At 42.8% G+C, this 16434-nt stretch overlaps 1 protein-coding gene and 3 non-coding genes across 6 annotated transcripts in view; 3 read left to right on the top strand and 1 right to left on the bottom strand.

The window, feature by feature from the left end:
* Positions 1-293: 293 nt before the first annotated feature.
* On the bottom strand, positions 294-366 carry trnat-ugu (transfer RNA threonine (anticodon UGU)). The gene has a single exon. It is a non-coding gene; the product is annotated as a tRNA-Thr (tRNA).
* Positions 367-7802: 7436 nt separating this feature from the next.
* Positions 7803-16434, top strand: part of LOC129857589 (protein O-linked-mannose beta-1,4-N-acetylglucosaminyltransferase 2-like) — a 38466-nt gene continuing 29834 nt past the window's right edge. Inside the window, exons 1-4 of one of the 3 annotated variants that reach the window (XM_055926012.1) lie at positions 7803-8229; positions 8749-8886; positions 9519-9579; positions 13181-14275. The gene's annotated coding sequence lies outside the window, so the exon portion shown is untranslated. Of the gene's footprint in view, positions 8230-8722; positions 8887-9518; positions 9580-13180; positions 14276-16434 lie in introns of all 3 variants that reach the window. The other 2 variants (XM_055926010.1, XM_055926011.1) reach the window with 2 other exon arrangements.
* On the top strand, positions 9352-9458 carry LOC129858743 (U6 spliceosomal RNA). The gene has a single exon (XR_008760095.1). It is a non-coding gene; the product is annotated as a U6 spliceosomal RNA (small nuclear RNA).
* Positions 12232-12304, top strand: trnat-ugu (transfer RNA threonine (anticodon UGU)). The gene has a single exon. It is a non-coding gene; the product is annotated as a tRNA-Thr (tRNA).

Here is a 16434-nt window from a genome sequence, read left to right as displayed (position 1 = left end):
AACAACAGTCGCCCACGAAGCGCCGTTACCCATCGCTCCACAAAAGCCGCGGCCCTTGCAGAGCAAGGGGAAACCCTACTTCAGGTCTCAGAGCAAGTGACGTAACCGATTGAAAGGCTAGTAGCGCGTACCCGCTAACTAGCTAGCCATTTCACATCCTTTACATTGACACAAGACATAAGCTTCTACAACAACATAATTATTCACAAGGTATGTATGTATACATGGGGAGAAGAATTGAACACAAATCGGGATTGTACTGACATGGATTAAAACATGTGATCCTTTAGTCAAGGCCCCAGCGAGAATTGAACTCGCGACCCCTGGTTTACAAGACCAGTGCTCTAACCACTGAGCTATGGAGCCTTACCTTCTCACACCTTGAGACAACAGACTATTTACATATTACAACGGATCTTGCCAGTAAAAAGACAGAAGGCCACACCTCATGCCACTCAGCTGTTAGTGCAGTCTGGCCCAACCAGCTAAACAGGTTGTTAGCATATGAAGCAAAGTAAACTACTCTAGGCTTGAGTGTCTGCTGGTTTTCAGTCTTGCTGTTACATCATGATCTACATGAGATTTAGACCAGAGAAACATAATACACATTTTTACATGCCAATTGGACCTGTGCAATAAAACACACACACACGCACACACGCACACACACACACATCTTTGGCACTGCCAGGACTTGCCACTAGAGAGCAGCAACAGACCATAAAATCCTTTGCCATTGCCAGAGAACAGCCTACAAATGATCACTGCATTTTATTGTCTGTTGCTGCGCTCTAGTGGTGAGTCCTAGCAGTGCCACAGAGAGTGTTTATTAGTCACATGCGCAGGGTTGCAGATGTAAATGCAGGGTACAGTGAATATCTTAAGCACCTACAGTGCAGGTCAAAGGGAAGTGAATGAAACAATAGCAGCATAATAATAATTGCATATTTACAACTAACATGATAAAGGTCCATTGGGTGGGGGCAGGTAAAATGTCAGATGAGGTGGTGGTGGGGGGGGGGTTAGGGGGAGCATCAATGTATAAACTTTATCTCCACTATAAAAAGCATCTAGACATTATCTCCCATTTCTTTTAGACTAGCATTTAGTTCTCAACAGTAGAGATTTGTATAAACGGGTCTGTCTCTCCGGCCTTTTCAATATTGAATTGCGATCTCCACCGTCTCATATAAAGTGAATGTGTCTGAACGAGACAGACAGCAAATTGAGCTGGTTGTCATACAGTAGCAACATACAAAACATTTTTTCAGTTGGCTGGCTACTTTTTTTCAGTTGGCTGCCAAAACTAAAATGGATGAGTGGAACATTTTTGGCAGCATGACTATGGTATAATTGGGAAAAAGAGATGGCAATAATACACAGGCATACAGAATTGTGGGATACTGAATTGAATGACCTAGAGAAAAGCCGCAACGGGGGAAAAAACACAGTTAAGAATACAAACTTGGCTGTGCGTTGCTTCGAGGGCTGTCTAGCAGAGAAGAAAAAAGTTGTTGACTTCAAAACTGTCACTAAGGAAGAGTTTACCATTGTTCTCCGACAGTTTTATGGAAATGTATGAAATGGGAAGGGGGAAGAGTACAGCATAAGTAGCTACCTGGCACTCCTGAGTGGGCTCAACGGGTTTCTAAATGACCCAACTACCAGTCGCAGCTAGATCCTTATGAAGGACACTGAATTTACCACCTCGAATCATGCATTTCTGGCCAACATCAAACAGCTAAGGCAAGGACAATATATCACAAACAGCCACCCTCCCATCACTGATAAGGACATGGCCCAGCTCCAAAACTGCCAGGCTCTGAATCCCGGTACACCAAGGGGTCTGGTCCAGAAAGTATAGTTCGACCTCCAGTTACATCTGGGTCAAAGAAGAAAAGAGGGGAACAGACAACTAAAGCCCAACTCATTCCTTGTAAACCAGACAAGAACAGTCTAAGGTATGATGTTCATAGCCTGTTTGTTTTATTTCTAAGTTGCACTCGTAATAGGCTACTTGAAAGCAATATTATAACAACACATTCTCTCTCTCAGATGCTCCACTCTCGCATATAAAAGAGGCCACAAAGAATCGTCTGGACCCAAGGGAGAGAGGCAGGGAGTCCAAGAGGGGATTCATGTTCGAGCAGCCAGGGAACCCACTATGCCCGTTTAACAGTATAACTTTAGTACGTCTCCTCGCCCCGACACGGGCGCGAACCAGGGACCCTCTGCACACATGAACAACAGTCACCCACGAAGCATCGTTACCCATCGCTCCACAAAAGCCGCGGCCCTTGCAGAGCAAGGGGCAACACTACTTCTAGGTCTCAGAGCAAGTGACGTAACTGATTGAAACGCTAGTAGCGCGTACCCGCTAACTAGCTAGCCATTTCAAATCCGTTACACTCAACCCCCTTTCAACCTCCTCCTTTTCCGCAGCAACCAGTGATCCGGGTCACGGCACCAATGTAACAGTATAACTTTAGTACGTCCCCTCGCCCCGACACGGGCGCGAACCAGGGACCCTCTGCACACATCAACAACAGTCACCCACGAAGCCTCGTTACCCATCGCTCCACAAAAGCCACGGCCCTTGCAGAGCAAGGGGCAACACTACTTCTAGGTTTCAGAGCAAGTGACGTAACTGATTGAAACGCTAGTAGCGCGTACCCGCTAACTAGTTAGCCATTTCACATCCGTTACACTTGGTGGCTGGAGAAATATCTACTGAAATGCCTGGAGAACAGCCTTGCATTTTATCTCCACCCAAGGAGAGGAGTGTATCGGGGACTCGATCTGGAACACGTCAGTGCCGATGGGCGTGAACTATCTGGCAGCACTTCTACCCAAGATCTGCAGGGCAGCGGGAACAACTACATACACAAATCCCAGCATCAGGACCACGACAGTCCAGAAACTGGCCAATGCTGGTTTAGATGCGACGGAGATTATGTCAGTGAGTGGGCGTCGGTTCCAGTCAATGAGTTCAGCCCCTCGCTACTTGAGTGACAGCTAGCAAGAATCAGAGAAGAGCGAGAGAGAGAGCGCAATGACGTGGTGCACACATCTGCACATATGTGATGTAGTACGCAATTGTCGGGGACAAGTTTTGGCTCATGAGCGCTACTTTCAGAACTACTGACTAAAAAGTATTAAAAAGTATGGGAAAATCCCTTTAAACTATATGTACAGTAGCACCAAATGTTCCAATAGAATAACATTCTAAATGTTGATACTTTCGGTGCTTTTAAAAATATTAAATCTCAATCTAGGTTGCCAAACTCACACGGAAACAAGCTTGGGCGGGATAACGAATAGCTTTAACACGGGAATAGTGTAAAACACAAAAACAAGTTGAATCTTACATCTAATGAAGGAATGAATGAGTCATGGAGGTTCTGGTCCTCAGGGGCCTCAAGGAGGGAGCTGTTGTTTTCCCCCGTGTTGTCACAATTAATTGTCACAAATGTATTAACTCACGGCCTGTTTGCAATTATATGGTGTGGTTTAGTATGGGTATAAGTGATTTTCTGTCTACATTGGTCTGGGTTTAGTTCAGCTGTCCTGTTGCACCTACCCAAAATGACCACTAGAGGGTACCAAACATCCACAGGAGTGCCTGCTTTCTTCCCCCTGCCATTTGAAGCTTATTCTTCTCTGTTCCAAATACCCATATTGTTCCATTTGTCCTCTCCTCCAATCAGAGCTTCAGCTTGTTCCAAATTGGAGAAAGAGAGCAAAAACCCACCAATGAAGAGCCTAGCTTGTTCCATAAGTTTTTCAGCCAATGATCGTCCTCCGAAGTTCTTGTAAAGTCACTTCATCACAAAAATATTTTTCTGGCAGCCATTGATTGATCATACATTCCCGGTGAATATCGGAGGCAATTTTGCCTAATTTGCAAAGAATTTAACATCAACGACTATAAATGTGAAGAAATATGACAATAACACTTCTAGCCAACCGAATTGTTTCACTACAGGGGCTACCCAAATTGTGTAATTTAACAACGTCTGTTGATCGCTAGCTACTGTAGCTATAGTATAGTGTACCGCATGCTGCGCACAGGCAAGTTAGCATTGGCTATAAAATATTTTTCTGACAGAAATTGATGATCTAAAATATTTCGCTGACAGACATTGATGATACCTGAAAATAATCGACGAGTACCACGTCTAGTCAACCGACTTGTTTGACTACAGGGGCTACCCAGGCTGTGTAATTTAATAACGTCTTTAGATCGCTAGCTACTGTAAACAAGGTTTACAAAAACTCAAAAGTTTATTTGACCGCTGACAACCCTATAAAACCTTAGCTAACATTTATATCAACTCAAAGTTGGAATTGTATACTATTTAATTGTCTATTTACCTTCGTTTTTTTGATGGCATGCGTTTGAAGTGTATGTAGTTGGATGCATTGTATGATATGTGACAACCTGATTGTCATTGGGGCAAACGTGTCTTTCTATGAATTTAACTAAACAGAATTTAACTGCATATGAGTTAATAATCAACCTAACCCTAACCCTGACCCGGCACCCCCCACCACACCACTGATATGTCCTATGCTCCCCCCCACACACACACTGCTGAACTCCTCCTAGCAGACCTATCAAGCAAACATGAGTTCCTTTATATGTATCTAATACGGTTATTCTGTCACTTGTAACTGCACTCTTCTCTCATGATAATAGTTTTTTTCTTGCCTCCTAAGATGGAAAATCCTAGGTTCCGGTTCACGCCCTCACAGGAGTTGGTCCTCAAGGCCACACCCCAGGCAGTTAAAGTTGCCGCTGACTGCCCCCCTGCTTCGGGTGCTCAGGGCCCTCCTGTGAGGGCTAAGAAGTGTGGAGGAAGTGGAGGCAGAGGCTTGAGCCCGCGTCGTCTCCGAGGGAGGTGACCCCGGTGCAGAGATGGTTGTCCTGAGCCTGTACACGGTTCAGTTCGGCAAGTACCGGGGTCAGACCTTCAAGTGGTTGATGGAGAACGACGTGGGCTACATGGTGCACCTGGTAACGGTGCATCAGAAGGAGAGGGAGCGAGAGTGCAGCGTTTCCCAGCATCCCCTGATGGCCAACAAGGACGCCTTGACTCGCTACTCATGCGCCTATCCGTCCTTCGCTGAGATGGTCAGATTCAACCGGGCACACCAGAAAGCTAAAGTCCTGTCCTCCCAGCCAGGTGAGTTTGTTTAATTCTCCTCATTGTATGTAAGATGTAACTATTTTGCTCTGACAGTTAATTGGTTTCCGTGCTGATTTCAGGCCAGGAGGGCAAGGCCCTTGTTGGCATGGGGAAGTACAAGTGGGACACGCTGCAGGACCTGTATGAGGCTACGGGTGCGGACAGGATAAGGTAATGGGCGCGCGTCTATTGTGTTTTCTATGTCCATCTCAGTGTGTTTTATGCAACATTTTACATCTGAAATGTTCCCTCTGCTGTGTCTCTCACAGATATGTCAGGAGCATGAGGACGCAGACATCCCGTTATCCTGGGAGTGCGATAGCCGCCTTGATTGACTACATTCAGAGCAGAGACCAGGAGGGAGTAGGTGCTGTGGCCAGCCCCGCCGCAGCCAGCACCACCCCCGCCAGTAACACCCGACCCAACACCCGGCCACACCCGGTCAAAGCAGCTGCTGACATAGACACGTATGTTTTTACGTCACTATTAATTGACATAGGACATTTGAGAACTATTCAGTTAAAGTTTGCTGACATATTAAAGTGTTTTGAATATTTTTTCCTATCATCAGCCCAAGGAAATGCATTGGTAAGAGTCATCTGGGTTTAGAGGAGTCATTGCATATATGCACTATTAAATATCTTACCTATTTTGGAAATACATTTTAGAATAAGGCTGTAACGTAGTAAAATGTGGAAAAAAGTCAAGGGGTCTGAATACTTTCCGAAAGCACAAATGGTATCCACAGTGCAAGGTTTCCATTAACCGGTAATAGCTGGCTTTTGACCGATTAAAATAAATAAATATATATATATAATAATAATAGAAAAGCGATAATTAAAATTGGTGCCGGCCAATTATCTGGGAGAATAATAAATGTTGTTTAGCTTATTCATTGATGGAAATGGCAATCGCTGGAAATATACTGCAGAATATAAACGCAACATGCAACAATTTGAAAGATTTTACTGAGATTCCACAGTTCATATAAGGAAATCAGTTAATTGAAATAAAGTCATTAGGCCCTGCAGCCATGTAATAAAGCCCATTTTGGGGGGAAAACTAATTAGGTGGGAGCCAGGCCCAGTCAATCAGAATGAGTTTTTCCCCACAAAAGGGCTTAATTACAGACAGAAATACTCCCCAGCACAAACGATCTTGCAAGTGAAGAAGCCGGGTGTGGAGGTCCTAGGCTGGCGTGGTTACACGTGGTCTGCAATTGTGAGGCCGGTTGGACGTACTGCCAAATTCTGTAAAATGGAGTTGGATGCAGCTTATGGTAGAGAAATTAACATTAAATTCTCTGGCAACAGCTCTGGTGGACATTCCTGCAGTCAGCATGTCAAATGCACGCTCCCTCAAAACTTGAGACATCTGTGGTATTGTGTCATGTGACAACTGCACATTTTAAAGTGGCATTTTATTGTCCCCAGCACAAGGTGCACATGTGTAATGATAATGCTGTTTAATCAGCTTCTTAATATGCTACACCTGTCAAGTGGATGGATTATCTTGGCAAAGGAGAAATGGTCACTTACAGGGATGTAAACAAATTTGTGCACAAACTTTGAGAGAAATCAACTTTTTGTGCATATGGAAAATGTTTGCGATTTTTTTTATTTCAGCTCATGAAACGTGGGACCAACACTTTACATGTTGCATTTTATATTTTTGTTCAGTGTACATTTGACCTGAAAGTTTTAATACATATTGTGATGTGCAGGTCTACCTTGCTTCAAAGTAGCCTAGCCAAAATCAGACCATATCCATGGAGGCAATTATTTTAGATCAACTTTCTTTCATTGTCCATAGCCAAAGGCACAATCCTAGTCATATTAGCAACCCATGCTAGTTGTTGCATATTACATCTCCCCTCTTTTTACATTTCTGATGGATATTTGAAGCTCTGTCATAGGAAACCGCTTGGATGTGCAGAGCGCTTTTGACAGGTTTTCCTGCTAATTGCATTATGGAACAAACATTCACGCTATTGGGCTATTTCTTTCTCAACAAGCTGACCAATAGAATAGGTAAACTGCTCTACTATGGGGCATAGTAGATTGACATAGGCTAGTGATTTTGCTGTTCGTTACTTGTCTTGCACAACGTGAAGTCCATACAGAAATGGTTTGTCGAGATCGGTGTGGAAGAACTTGACTGGCCTGCACAGAGCCCTGACCTCAACCCCAATGAACACCTTTGGGATGAATTGGAACGCCGACTGAGAGGCAGGCCTAATCGCCTAACATCAGTGCTCTTGTAGCTGAATGGAAGCAAGTCAGCGCAGCAATGTTCCAACATCTAGTGGAAAGGGAGGACCAACTGCATATTAATGCCCATGATTTTGGAATGAGATGTTCAACGAGCTGGTGTCCACACACTTTTGGTAATGTAGTGTATATACGCAGGCCAGGATAGGGTTTAGAATGGAATAAACAGCTGTAGATACATTTGCCCAGTTTATTGTTTTCTCTGATAGTAAACATTAGCTGATCTTGCGTTTTTCAGATTTACAAAGTCAACACCTTCTACAATATTTTCCATCTATGTTGGACATTGGTTCACATGATGACATCAATATTTCAGGTATGATCCTTCAATGTTGACGTCAGCCTGAGTGGTTGGAATACCGTTGTGTTTGCACGTTGCCTCTCTGGAAATGGCAGAGAGAATATAGAATGGCGCACTGATATTAGAAACATGCCTCTAGAATCGCTACTCAAAAACGTTCTTCAAACCGTCTACCGTGGTTCTCAAACGTCATATCTGGAGTAACAACTACCACATTTTATTTTGTGTGTAGGCCTAGTGTGTACATGGATATTTGCATAATGCATGCAGAGCAGGGTCTATTTCTTTCAACCATCTCCAGGAGTGTGTAGACAATTTGCGGTGATAGGGCGCCTCGAGCGTTGATTGGCGTTGAACTATGAAGAGCCATTTCTGATGATAGCGCATTTGGGAGACTGTAATCTATCGAAAATACGGTTTAGCAGCTACCAGAACCACACCTTGAAAGTTATATACTTGCTTGCGAAAGGTAAGCTTGAGATGCTCTGGTTTTATAAAATACCTAATGTTATAGCTGCTGCTGTTGAAAAAGTCAAAGTGAACTATGTTATGGCCACGCATTCCCTTCAGACAGCCCAAGTATCTGTTCTTTAGAGATGTTGATATTCATCGTCGACATCTCTAACGCGCAGATACTGGGGCACCTTCAGACTAGCTACACACGTTCCGCTGCACTTCGGTGTGAGTAGCTAGCTACAACTTGTTAATTACCACATGTAATTACCACCACTTTATTCAGTGCTGCTGCATTCTAAAGTGCAACCCATTTATATTAAAACGGGTTCACTCCCCTCCATTTTTGAGTCTGTCAGTTTGTCTACTTTGAACTTTGTCTTCTAATATATAACGTTAGATTCGTCTGGGAAAACATGGTTGTTGTATTTGACCATTTATCCTAAATTGTAGAAATGTGTTGATGTCAAACGTGTGAAATTAATAAAATGTCCATCTGCTGTCAACAGACTTGACTTGACTTTCTGGCTGCTAGGTGGAACAGCGTTTATCAGCCCTCTGCAAAGTCTTATTTGCTGTGGATGGAGCCCCGTCTGGCGGACAGAATCAGTACTGCACCAGCAGACGTGAAAGAAGACTGGTTTTAAAAAAAAATAATCCAAGATGGCGACTTGTGAGTGTAGCACAAATGTCTTTAGTTTTTACCCTCCTTGTTGGTAAGCGTTTCTGCTGTTTACAGATGTGAAAGTGTTCAAAGCACACACACTAAGCCTGACCTGTCATAGCTCTATGTAAAAGCTGCCACTAGATACAGATTTAAGATAAGTTTAGTTTCTACTAGCCTAACAAAGAGTGTTATGGGGGAAGGGAGGGGGGAATACAGCCTGGTTTTTGTCTAACGACACCAATCACAGCACAGCCCGCTACTCTACATAACCCCCAGCCTGCTCTCCGGGTCGGTGAAAGGCATCTGTTAGAATCTTTTAGATAGTACCTCCAAAAGTGCTGTGTGTGTATAGCGGTGGTTGACTGTGTTTTAAGTAATTGTGAGTGTCAGGGTGGTTCCAGAGATTAACCGTCAATGAGACTGCTAGTCTAGTCTGGTCCTATAGTTAAGGACTGTAAATAAGGACTATTTGTGCTCGCTTCGGCAGCACATATACTAAAATTGGAACGATACAGAGAAGATTAGCATGGCCCCTGCGCAAGGATGACACGCATAACCGGAAGCGTTTCCAACTTTTCTCTCCCTGAGGGGTAAAATTCTATTTTTCAGACCTAAAACATTGTGTTTTCTCTATTCAGTGTGTGGTGGAGAAAGCAGGCACTCCTGTGGATGTTTGGTACCCTCTAGTGGTCATGTTGGGTAAGTGCAACAGGACAGCTGAACTAAACCCAGACCAATGTAGACAGAAAATCACTTATACCCATACTAAACCACACCATATAATTGCAAACAGGCCGTGACTTAATACATTTGTGACAATTAATTGTGACAACACGGGAAAAATGACAGCTCCCTCCTTGAGGACCAGAACCCCCATGACTCATTCATTCCTTCATTAGATGTAAGATTCAACTTGTTTTTGTGTTTTACACTATTCCCGTGTTAAAGCTATTCGTTATCCTGCCCAGGCTTGTTTCTGTGTGAGTTTGGCAACCTAGATTGAAATTTAATATTTTCTAAAAGCACCGAAAGTATCAACATTTAGAATGTTATTCTATTGGAACATTTGGTGCTACTGTACATATATTTTAAAGGGATTTTCCCGTACTTTTAAATACTTTTTAGCCAGTAGTTCTGAAAGTAGAACTCATGAGCCAAAAGTTGTCCCCGACAATTGCGTACTACATCACATATGTGCAGATGTGTGCACCACGTCATTGCGCTCTCTCTCTCGCTCTTCTCTGATTCTTGCTAGCTGTCACTCAAGTAGCGAGGGGCTGAACTCATTGACTGGAACCGACGCCCACTCACTGACATAATCTCCGTCGCATCTAAACCAGCATTGGCCAGTTTCTGGACTGTCGTGGTCCTGATGCTGGGATTTGTGTATGTAGTTGTTCCCGCTGCCCTGCAGATCTTGGGTAGAAGTGCTGCCAGATAGTTCACGCCCATCGGCACTGACGTGTTCCAGATCGAGTCCCCGATACACTCCTCTCCTTGGGTGGAGATAAAAATGCAAGGCTGTTCTCCAGGCATTTCAGTAGATATTTCTCCAGTCATGCCACCGGGCATAGTGGGTTCCCTGGCTGCTCGAACATGAATCCCCTCTTGGACTCCCTGCCTCTCTCCCTTGGGTCCAGACGATTCTTTGTGGCCTCGTTTATATGCGAGAGTGGCGTATCTGAGAGAGAGAATGCGTTGTTATAATATTGCTTTCCAGTAGCCTATTACGAGTGCAAATTAGAAGAAAAAAAAAACAGGCTATGAACATCATACCTTAGACTGTTCTTGTCTGTTTTTACAAGGAATAAGGAATGAGTTGGGCTTTAGTTGTCTGTTCCCCTCTTCTTTGACCCAGATGTAACTGGAGGTCGAACCATACTTTCTGGACCAGACCCCTTGGTGTACCAGGATTCAGAGCCTGGCAGTTTTGGAGCTGGGCCATGTCCTTATCAGTGATGGGAGGGTGGCTGTTTGTGATATATTGTCCTTGCCTTAGCTGTTTGATGTTGGCCAGAAATGCATGATTCGAGGTGGTAAATTCAGTGTCCTTCATAAGGAACTAGCTGCGACTGGTGGTTGGGTCATTTAGAAACCCGTTGAGCCCACTCCGGAGTGCCAGGTAGCTACTTATGCTGTACTCTTCCCCCTTCCCATTTCATACATTTCCATAAAACTGTCGGAGAACAATGGTAAACTCTTCCTTAGTGACAGTTTTGAAGTCAACAACTTTTTTATTCTCTGCTAGACAGCCCTCGAAGCAACGCACAGCCCAGTTTGTATTCTTAACTGTGTTTTTTTCCCCCGTTGCGGCTTTTCTCTAGGTCATTCAATTCAGTATCCCACAAATCTGTATGCCTGTGTATTATTGCCATCTCTTTTTCCCAATTATTCCATAGTCATGCTGCCAAAAATGTTCCACTCATCCATTTTAGTTTTGGCAGCCAACTGAAAAAAAGTAGCCAGCCAACTGAAAAAAAGTTTTGTATGTTGCTACTGTATGACAACCAGCTCAATTTGCTGTCTGTCTCGTTCCGACACATTCACTTTATATGAGACGGTGGAGATCGCAATTCAATATTGAAAAGGCCGGAGAGACAGACCAGTTTATACAAATCTCTACTGTTGAGAACTAAATGCTAGTCTAAAAGAAATGGGAGATAATGTCTAGATGCTTTTTATAGTGGAGATAAAGTTTATACATTGATGCTCCCCCTAACCCCCCCCCCCCCACAACCTCATCTGACATTTTACCTGCCCCCACCCAATGGACATTTATCATGTTAGTTGTAAATATGTAATTATTATTATGTTGCTATTGTTTCATTCACTTCCCTTTGACCTGCACTGTAGGTGCTTAAGATATTCACTGTACCCTGCATTTATATCTGCAACCCTGCGCATGTGACTAATAAACACTCTCTGTGGCACTGCTAGGACTCACCACTAGAGCGCAGCAACAGACAATAAAATGCAGTGATCATTTGTAGGCTGTTCTCTGGCAATGGCAAAGGATTTTATGGTCTGTTGCTGCTCTCTAGTGGCAAGTCCTGGCAGTGCCACAGATGTGTGTGTGTTTTATTGCACAGGTCCAATTGGCATGTAAAAATGTGTATTATGTTTCTCTGGTCTAAATCTCATGTAGATCATGATGTGACAGAAAGACTGAAAACCAGCAGACACTCAAGCCTAGAGTAGTTTACTTTGCTTCATATACTAACAACCTGTTTAGCTGGTTGGGCCAGACTGCACTAACAGCTGAGTGGCATGAGGTGTGGCCTTCTGTCTTTGAATTGGCAAGATCCGTTGTAATATGTAAATGGCCTGTTGTCTCAAGGTGTGAGTAGGTAAGGCTCCATAGCTCAGTGGTTAGAGCACTGGTCTTGTAAACCAGGGGTCGCGAGTTCAATTCTCGCTGGGGCCTTGACTAAAGGATCACATGTTTTAATCCAGGTCAGTACAATCCCGATTTGTGTTCAATTCTGCTCCCCATGTATACATACATACCTTGTGAATAGTTATGTTGTTGTAGTAGCTTATGTCCCGTGTCAACAGAACATCCAGCACAGAAATTACATTATTGATGCAAGCTCTCACAAACACCCAGAAGAGCATCTATATTTATTGTTACATTTTTGTGGCGAGTTACTGGGTTTTATGGCATCAGTCATGGCTCCATAGCTCAGTGGTTAGACCACTGGTCTTGTAAATCAGGGGTTGTGAGTTCAGATCACGCTGGGGCCTTCCTCGAGGGGTCATATGTTTTGGCCCGGCTGATGTGTGCTCCAGCAGCACCACACTGCCTCCGCGACAACCTGTGTAGCCTAACATGCAGTCTTGTCTACACATTGCATTGGAGTAAAACAATGTGTGTATTAACAACATACAACTGTTATTTTGCCTCTCAATGATCATTCAACGCCGCACGATTTGATGGACAGACAGCACATCATTGAAGTTCGCCAGAGTAGCCAACTGTTCCACCTGTGGGCAGATAACAAACAGATATTTTATTAACATCTTCAATGCCTGGATCGGGAGCCGGGGTGGGGCGTGTGTGGAGCTTTGTCCCCTTGGGAAGGGCCTTGCTTGAGAGACCAATGCAACCAATGTTGACATATGAGATGAATGTGTGAAAACTGTGGATGTCGTTGTATTTGATCATGTCACCACTACAGATTTGTTTTGTTTCTGCATTTTATTTCCATTGATCTTTTTCTGGCAGAGATTAATGTATTTTTCTATATGGCATTAGGAAAGCTGTCCTACTTGAGCATTTGTTTCACTCTCCCCTCGCCAGTACGTCCAACCGGCCTCACAAACGCAGACCATGTTTAACCACGCCAGCCCAGGACCTCCACATCCGGCTTCTTCACCTGTGGGATCGTCTAAGACCAGCCACCCGGACAGCTGATGAAAATGTGGGTTTACAGAAGCAAATAATTTCTACATAAACTGTCAGAAACCGTCTCAGGGAAGCTCATCTGCGTGCTCATCATCCTCACCAGGGTCTTGACCTGACTGCAGTTCGGCATTGTAACCAACTTCATTGGGCAAATGCTCAACTTTGATGGCCACTGGCACGCTGGAAAAGTGTGCTCTTTTATATTTTTTAAGGTATCTGTGACCAACTGATGCATATCTGTATTCTCAGTCGTGAAATCCATAGATTCCATTTATTTAGAGATTGATCATGATTAATGCAAAAGTAATGTCCCCTAACCTGTCAGAAGGGTGCAAGCTAGGATTAATGAAATGCCAAATGTACTGTGAGTTGTGAGGAGAGCGGAGAAATGCAGTATGTGCAAATGTTTCCTTATATAAACACTTTACATGCAATTTGTGATATGTGTATATTAAGCTTGTCCTGAAAAACAAAGTAGTTCGCATGTGAGTGAATTGTAAGTAGTGGTCTATGCAAGATAAACATAATACAAGAGAGAAGGATTAATTTTACATACTTTTGTCGCCATAAATTATACAATCAAATCGTTGTACATATTCTGGGACCTCAATTTATATCCTCTTCTGTTATCATTATGGTCACATCATCAGGGAGTGTGGAGAAAGCGCCGATAACATCTCGCGAGGTTTGGATATGGGATTTGACTTTGCAGTGGGTGGAGACAGGATAGCAAGTAGAATCGAAATCGCCTTTTTGACAGCTAACATAAAAAAAATACTGTCTAACTTTCAACTTGAATGAATGCGGTGATATTTCGTACAGTTGCACCTACATTGAGGCATATCGTTAAGGAGGTTCATTCTATAACGTCAATCCTCTGGAACATTTCTGCGGAGAGTAACGTATGCTCTGGAGCTAGTAAAGCTGCCTTAGCTGAAATGTTTCAGCTGCAGTGAAGAAAATACCTTTCCGTTTTATCGAAACTCCCCGGTAAGAATAATAAAGACGTTTTTTATAGGTGCATGTCATGCTTTCAATGTGGTGTTTGTTTGAAAACTTTTAGTTTCAGGACAAAGTTTCGAATTCAAAAGCACTGGCTCTTGGCGAATTATCTTGACGCTGCCCATGCATTCTGCTCATGGGCATGACCCAATTTATTTTAACGCAAGAATGTAACGTTAACAGTTTGCCTGGACAAATTACGTTATGGCTTCAAATATGAACAGGACCTGTTGTTTCTAAGTAGCTCATAGAGTCTTTATGAATATCAATCAAGCTTATTCCTACAATGGCTAGGCTATACGTGTTCAATCATAACTATGGTAATCTGAACCCCGGCATTGTTATCAATCGCGATTGTTCATGAACACAGTTTTGTCTAGGCCTAAACAAGACTGAAGTAGTAAACACTCATTTGTCCTTGCTTTAAATCTGTCATTACGTGTGTTCATCTCAATTCAGGATGACTTAAATGGTAACTTCTAACACAGTTTGGTCAGGTAGTATTGTCTGGGATTGACTGTTTTTCCTTCAAATCATTCATCCTGGAGAGATTTAGCTACACTAGGACAATCACAAACCATGTAATTAATCCCTTAGATTTTCAAGAATTACCTAAATCCATGTTGACTGAGGAGGAATTTTATGAAAATCCCACCAACTAAAATTGAAAACCAGCATTAACTTGAGGTTTTCATATAGTTTTTGAATCTACCTTTATTTTTATGATATTTTATCTGATCTCTTATAAACAATACAACACATACACACGACTACATCCTACAAACATTACACCTGCTCAGACCCACTTGAATCCCCCTTTTGAATACACATGAAGTTGATAGTTTCACAAATAGGCCTAGCCAACAATATGAATGATTCCTTTTTTATAAAGTAGGCTATCATGACTTCTTCTGCAATATGGACCTCTTTCACCAGTTGCTCTTGGTCTCAGATGAGTGGGTGCTGCTATAGCCTACATAGCATGATGTAGTGGGGGAGCATGGTAGTGACAAATAGCCAACCTATCCTAAATATGAATGCCTAATTTTCATTGCCTTCACACTTCTGTTAGGAAGGTCATCTATAATGAATGGGAGCTCAGCTGCCAGCCTGTAGTTGAGGTAGATGAAGTGGAAGTCTGGGGGAGTTGATGAGAGGTGTGTGAGATATATATATATCTCTCTGAATATTAGGAAGGTAGCCTATTTGCTATCAGCTAATTCGTTGGTGTGTTATTGACAATACTCAGTTTCTGCTTTTTAGGAAGATCTATGTAATGCACACAATTCCTCTTAGGCCTGTAAATTGGGCAGCAGGTAGCCTAGTGGTTAGAGTGTTGGACTAGTAACCGGGAGGTTGCAAGATCGAATCCCCGAGCTGACAAGGTAAAAATGCTGTTCTGCCCCTGAACAAGGCAGTTAACCCACTGTTCCTAGGCTGTCATTGAAAATAAGAATTTGTTCTTATCTGACTTGCCTAGTTAAATAAAGGTAAATTTGATTTATATTCTTCTGGACTATTTCATTTAATTTTCTGGCCTTTTAGGAGTCTGTCATGTAGCTGAATTCTGTGCTATGCTGCAATGTTTCCATAGGATGATCTGTCCTCCCTTGTGTCTGACATTTCTCCTCACCCTCTGCAGAATAGATGCAATAACACTCATTTCTCATGGGCCCCTGGGGCAACGACTGGAAACAATCTCGACCGATTGTGGTTTGAGGTCGACCGATTGTGATTTTTCAACGCCGATACTGATTATTGGAGGACCAAAAAATGCTGATAGCGATTAATCGGCTGATTTTTTTGGGAATATATATATATAATTACACTTTTTTTTAACTTAATATAATACATAAATAAAATCAATTTAGTCTCTAATAAATAATGAAACATGCTCAATTTGGTTTAAATAATGCAAAAACACAGTGTTGGAGAAGAAAGTAAAAGTGCAATATGTGCCATGTAAAAAAGGCTAGCATTTAAGTTCCTTGCGCAGAACATATAGTTAAGAAGTTTTAGTTTGTAGTTATTATAGGAATTATGACTCGTCGACTATTTCTCTCTATACCATTTGTATTTCATATACCTTTGACTATTGGATGTTCTAATAGGCACTTTAGTATTGCCAGCCTAATCTCAGGAGTTGA

Source organism: Salvelinus fontinalis, chromosome 6 (assembly GCF_029448725.1).
Source record: "Salvelinus fontinalis isolate EN_2023a chromosome 6, ASM2944872v1, whole genome shotgun sequence".
Taxonomy (NCBI): Eukaryota; Metazoa; Chordata; class Actinopteri; order Salmoniformes; family Salmonidae; genus Salvelinus; species Salvelinus fontinalis.
This window is presented reverse-complemented; position numbering and strand designations above follow the sequence as displayed.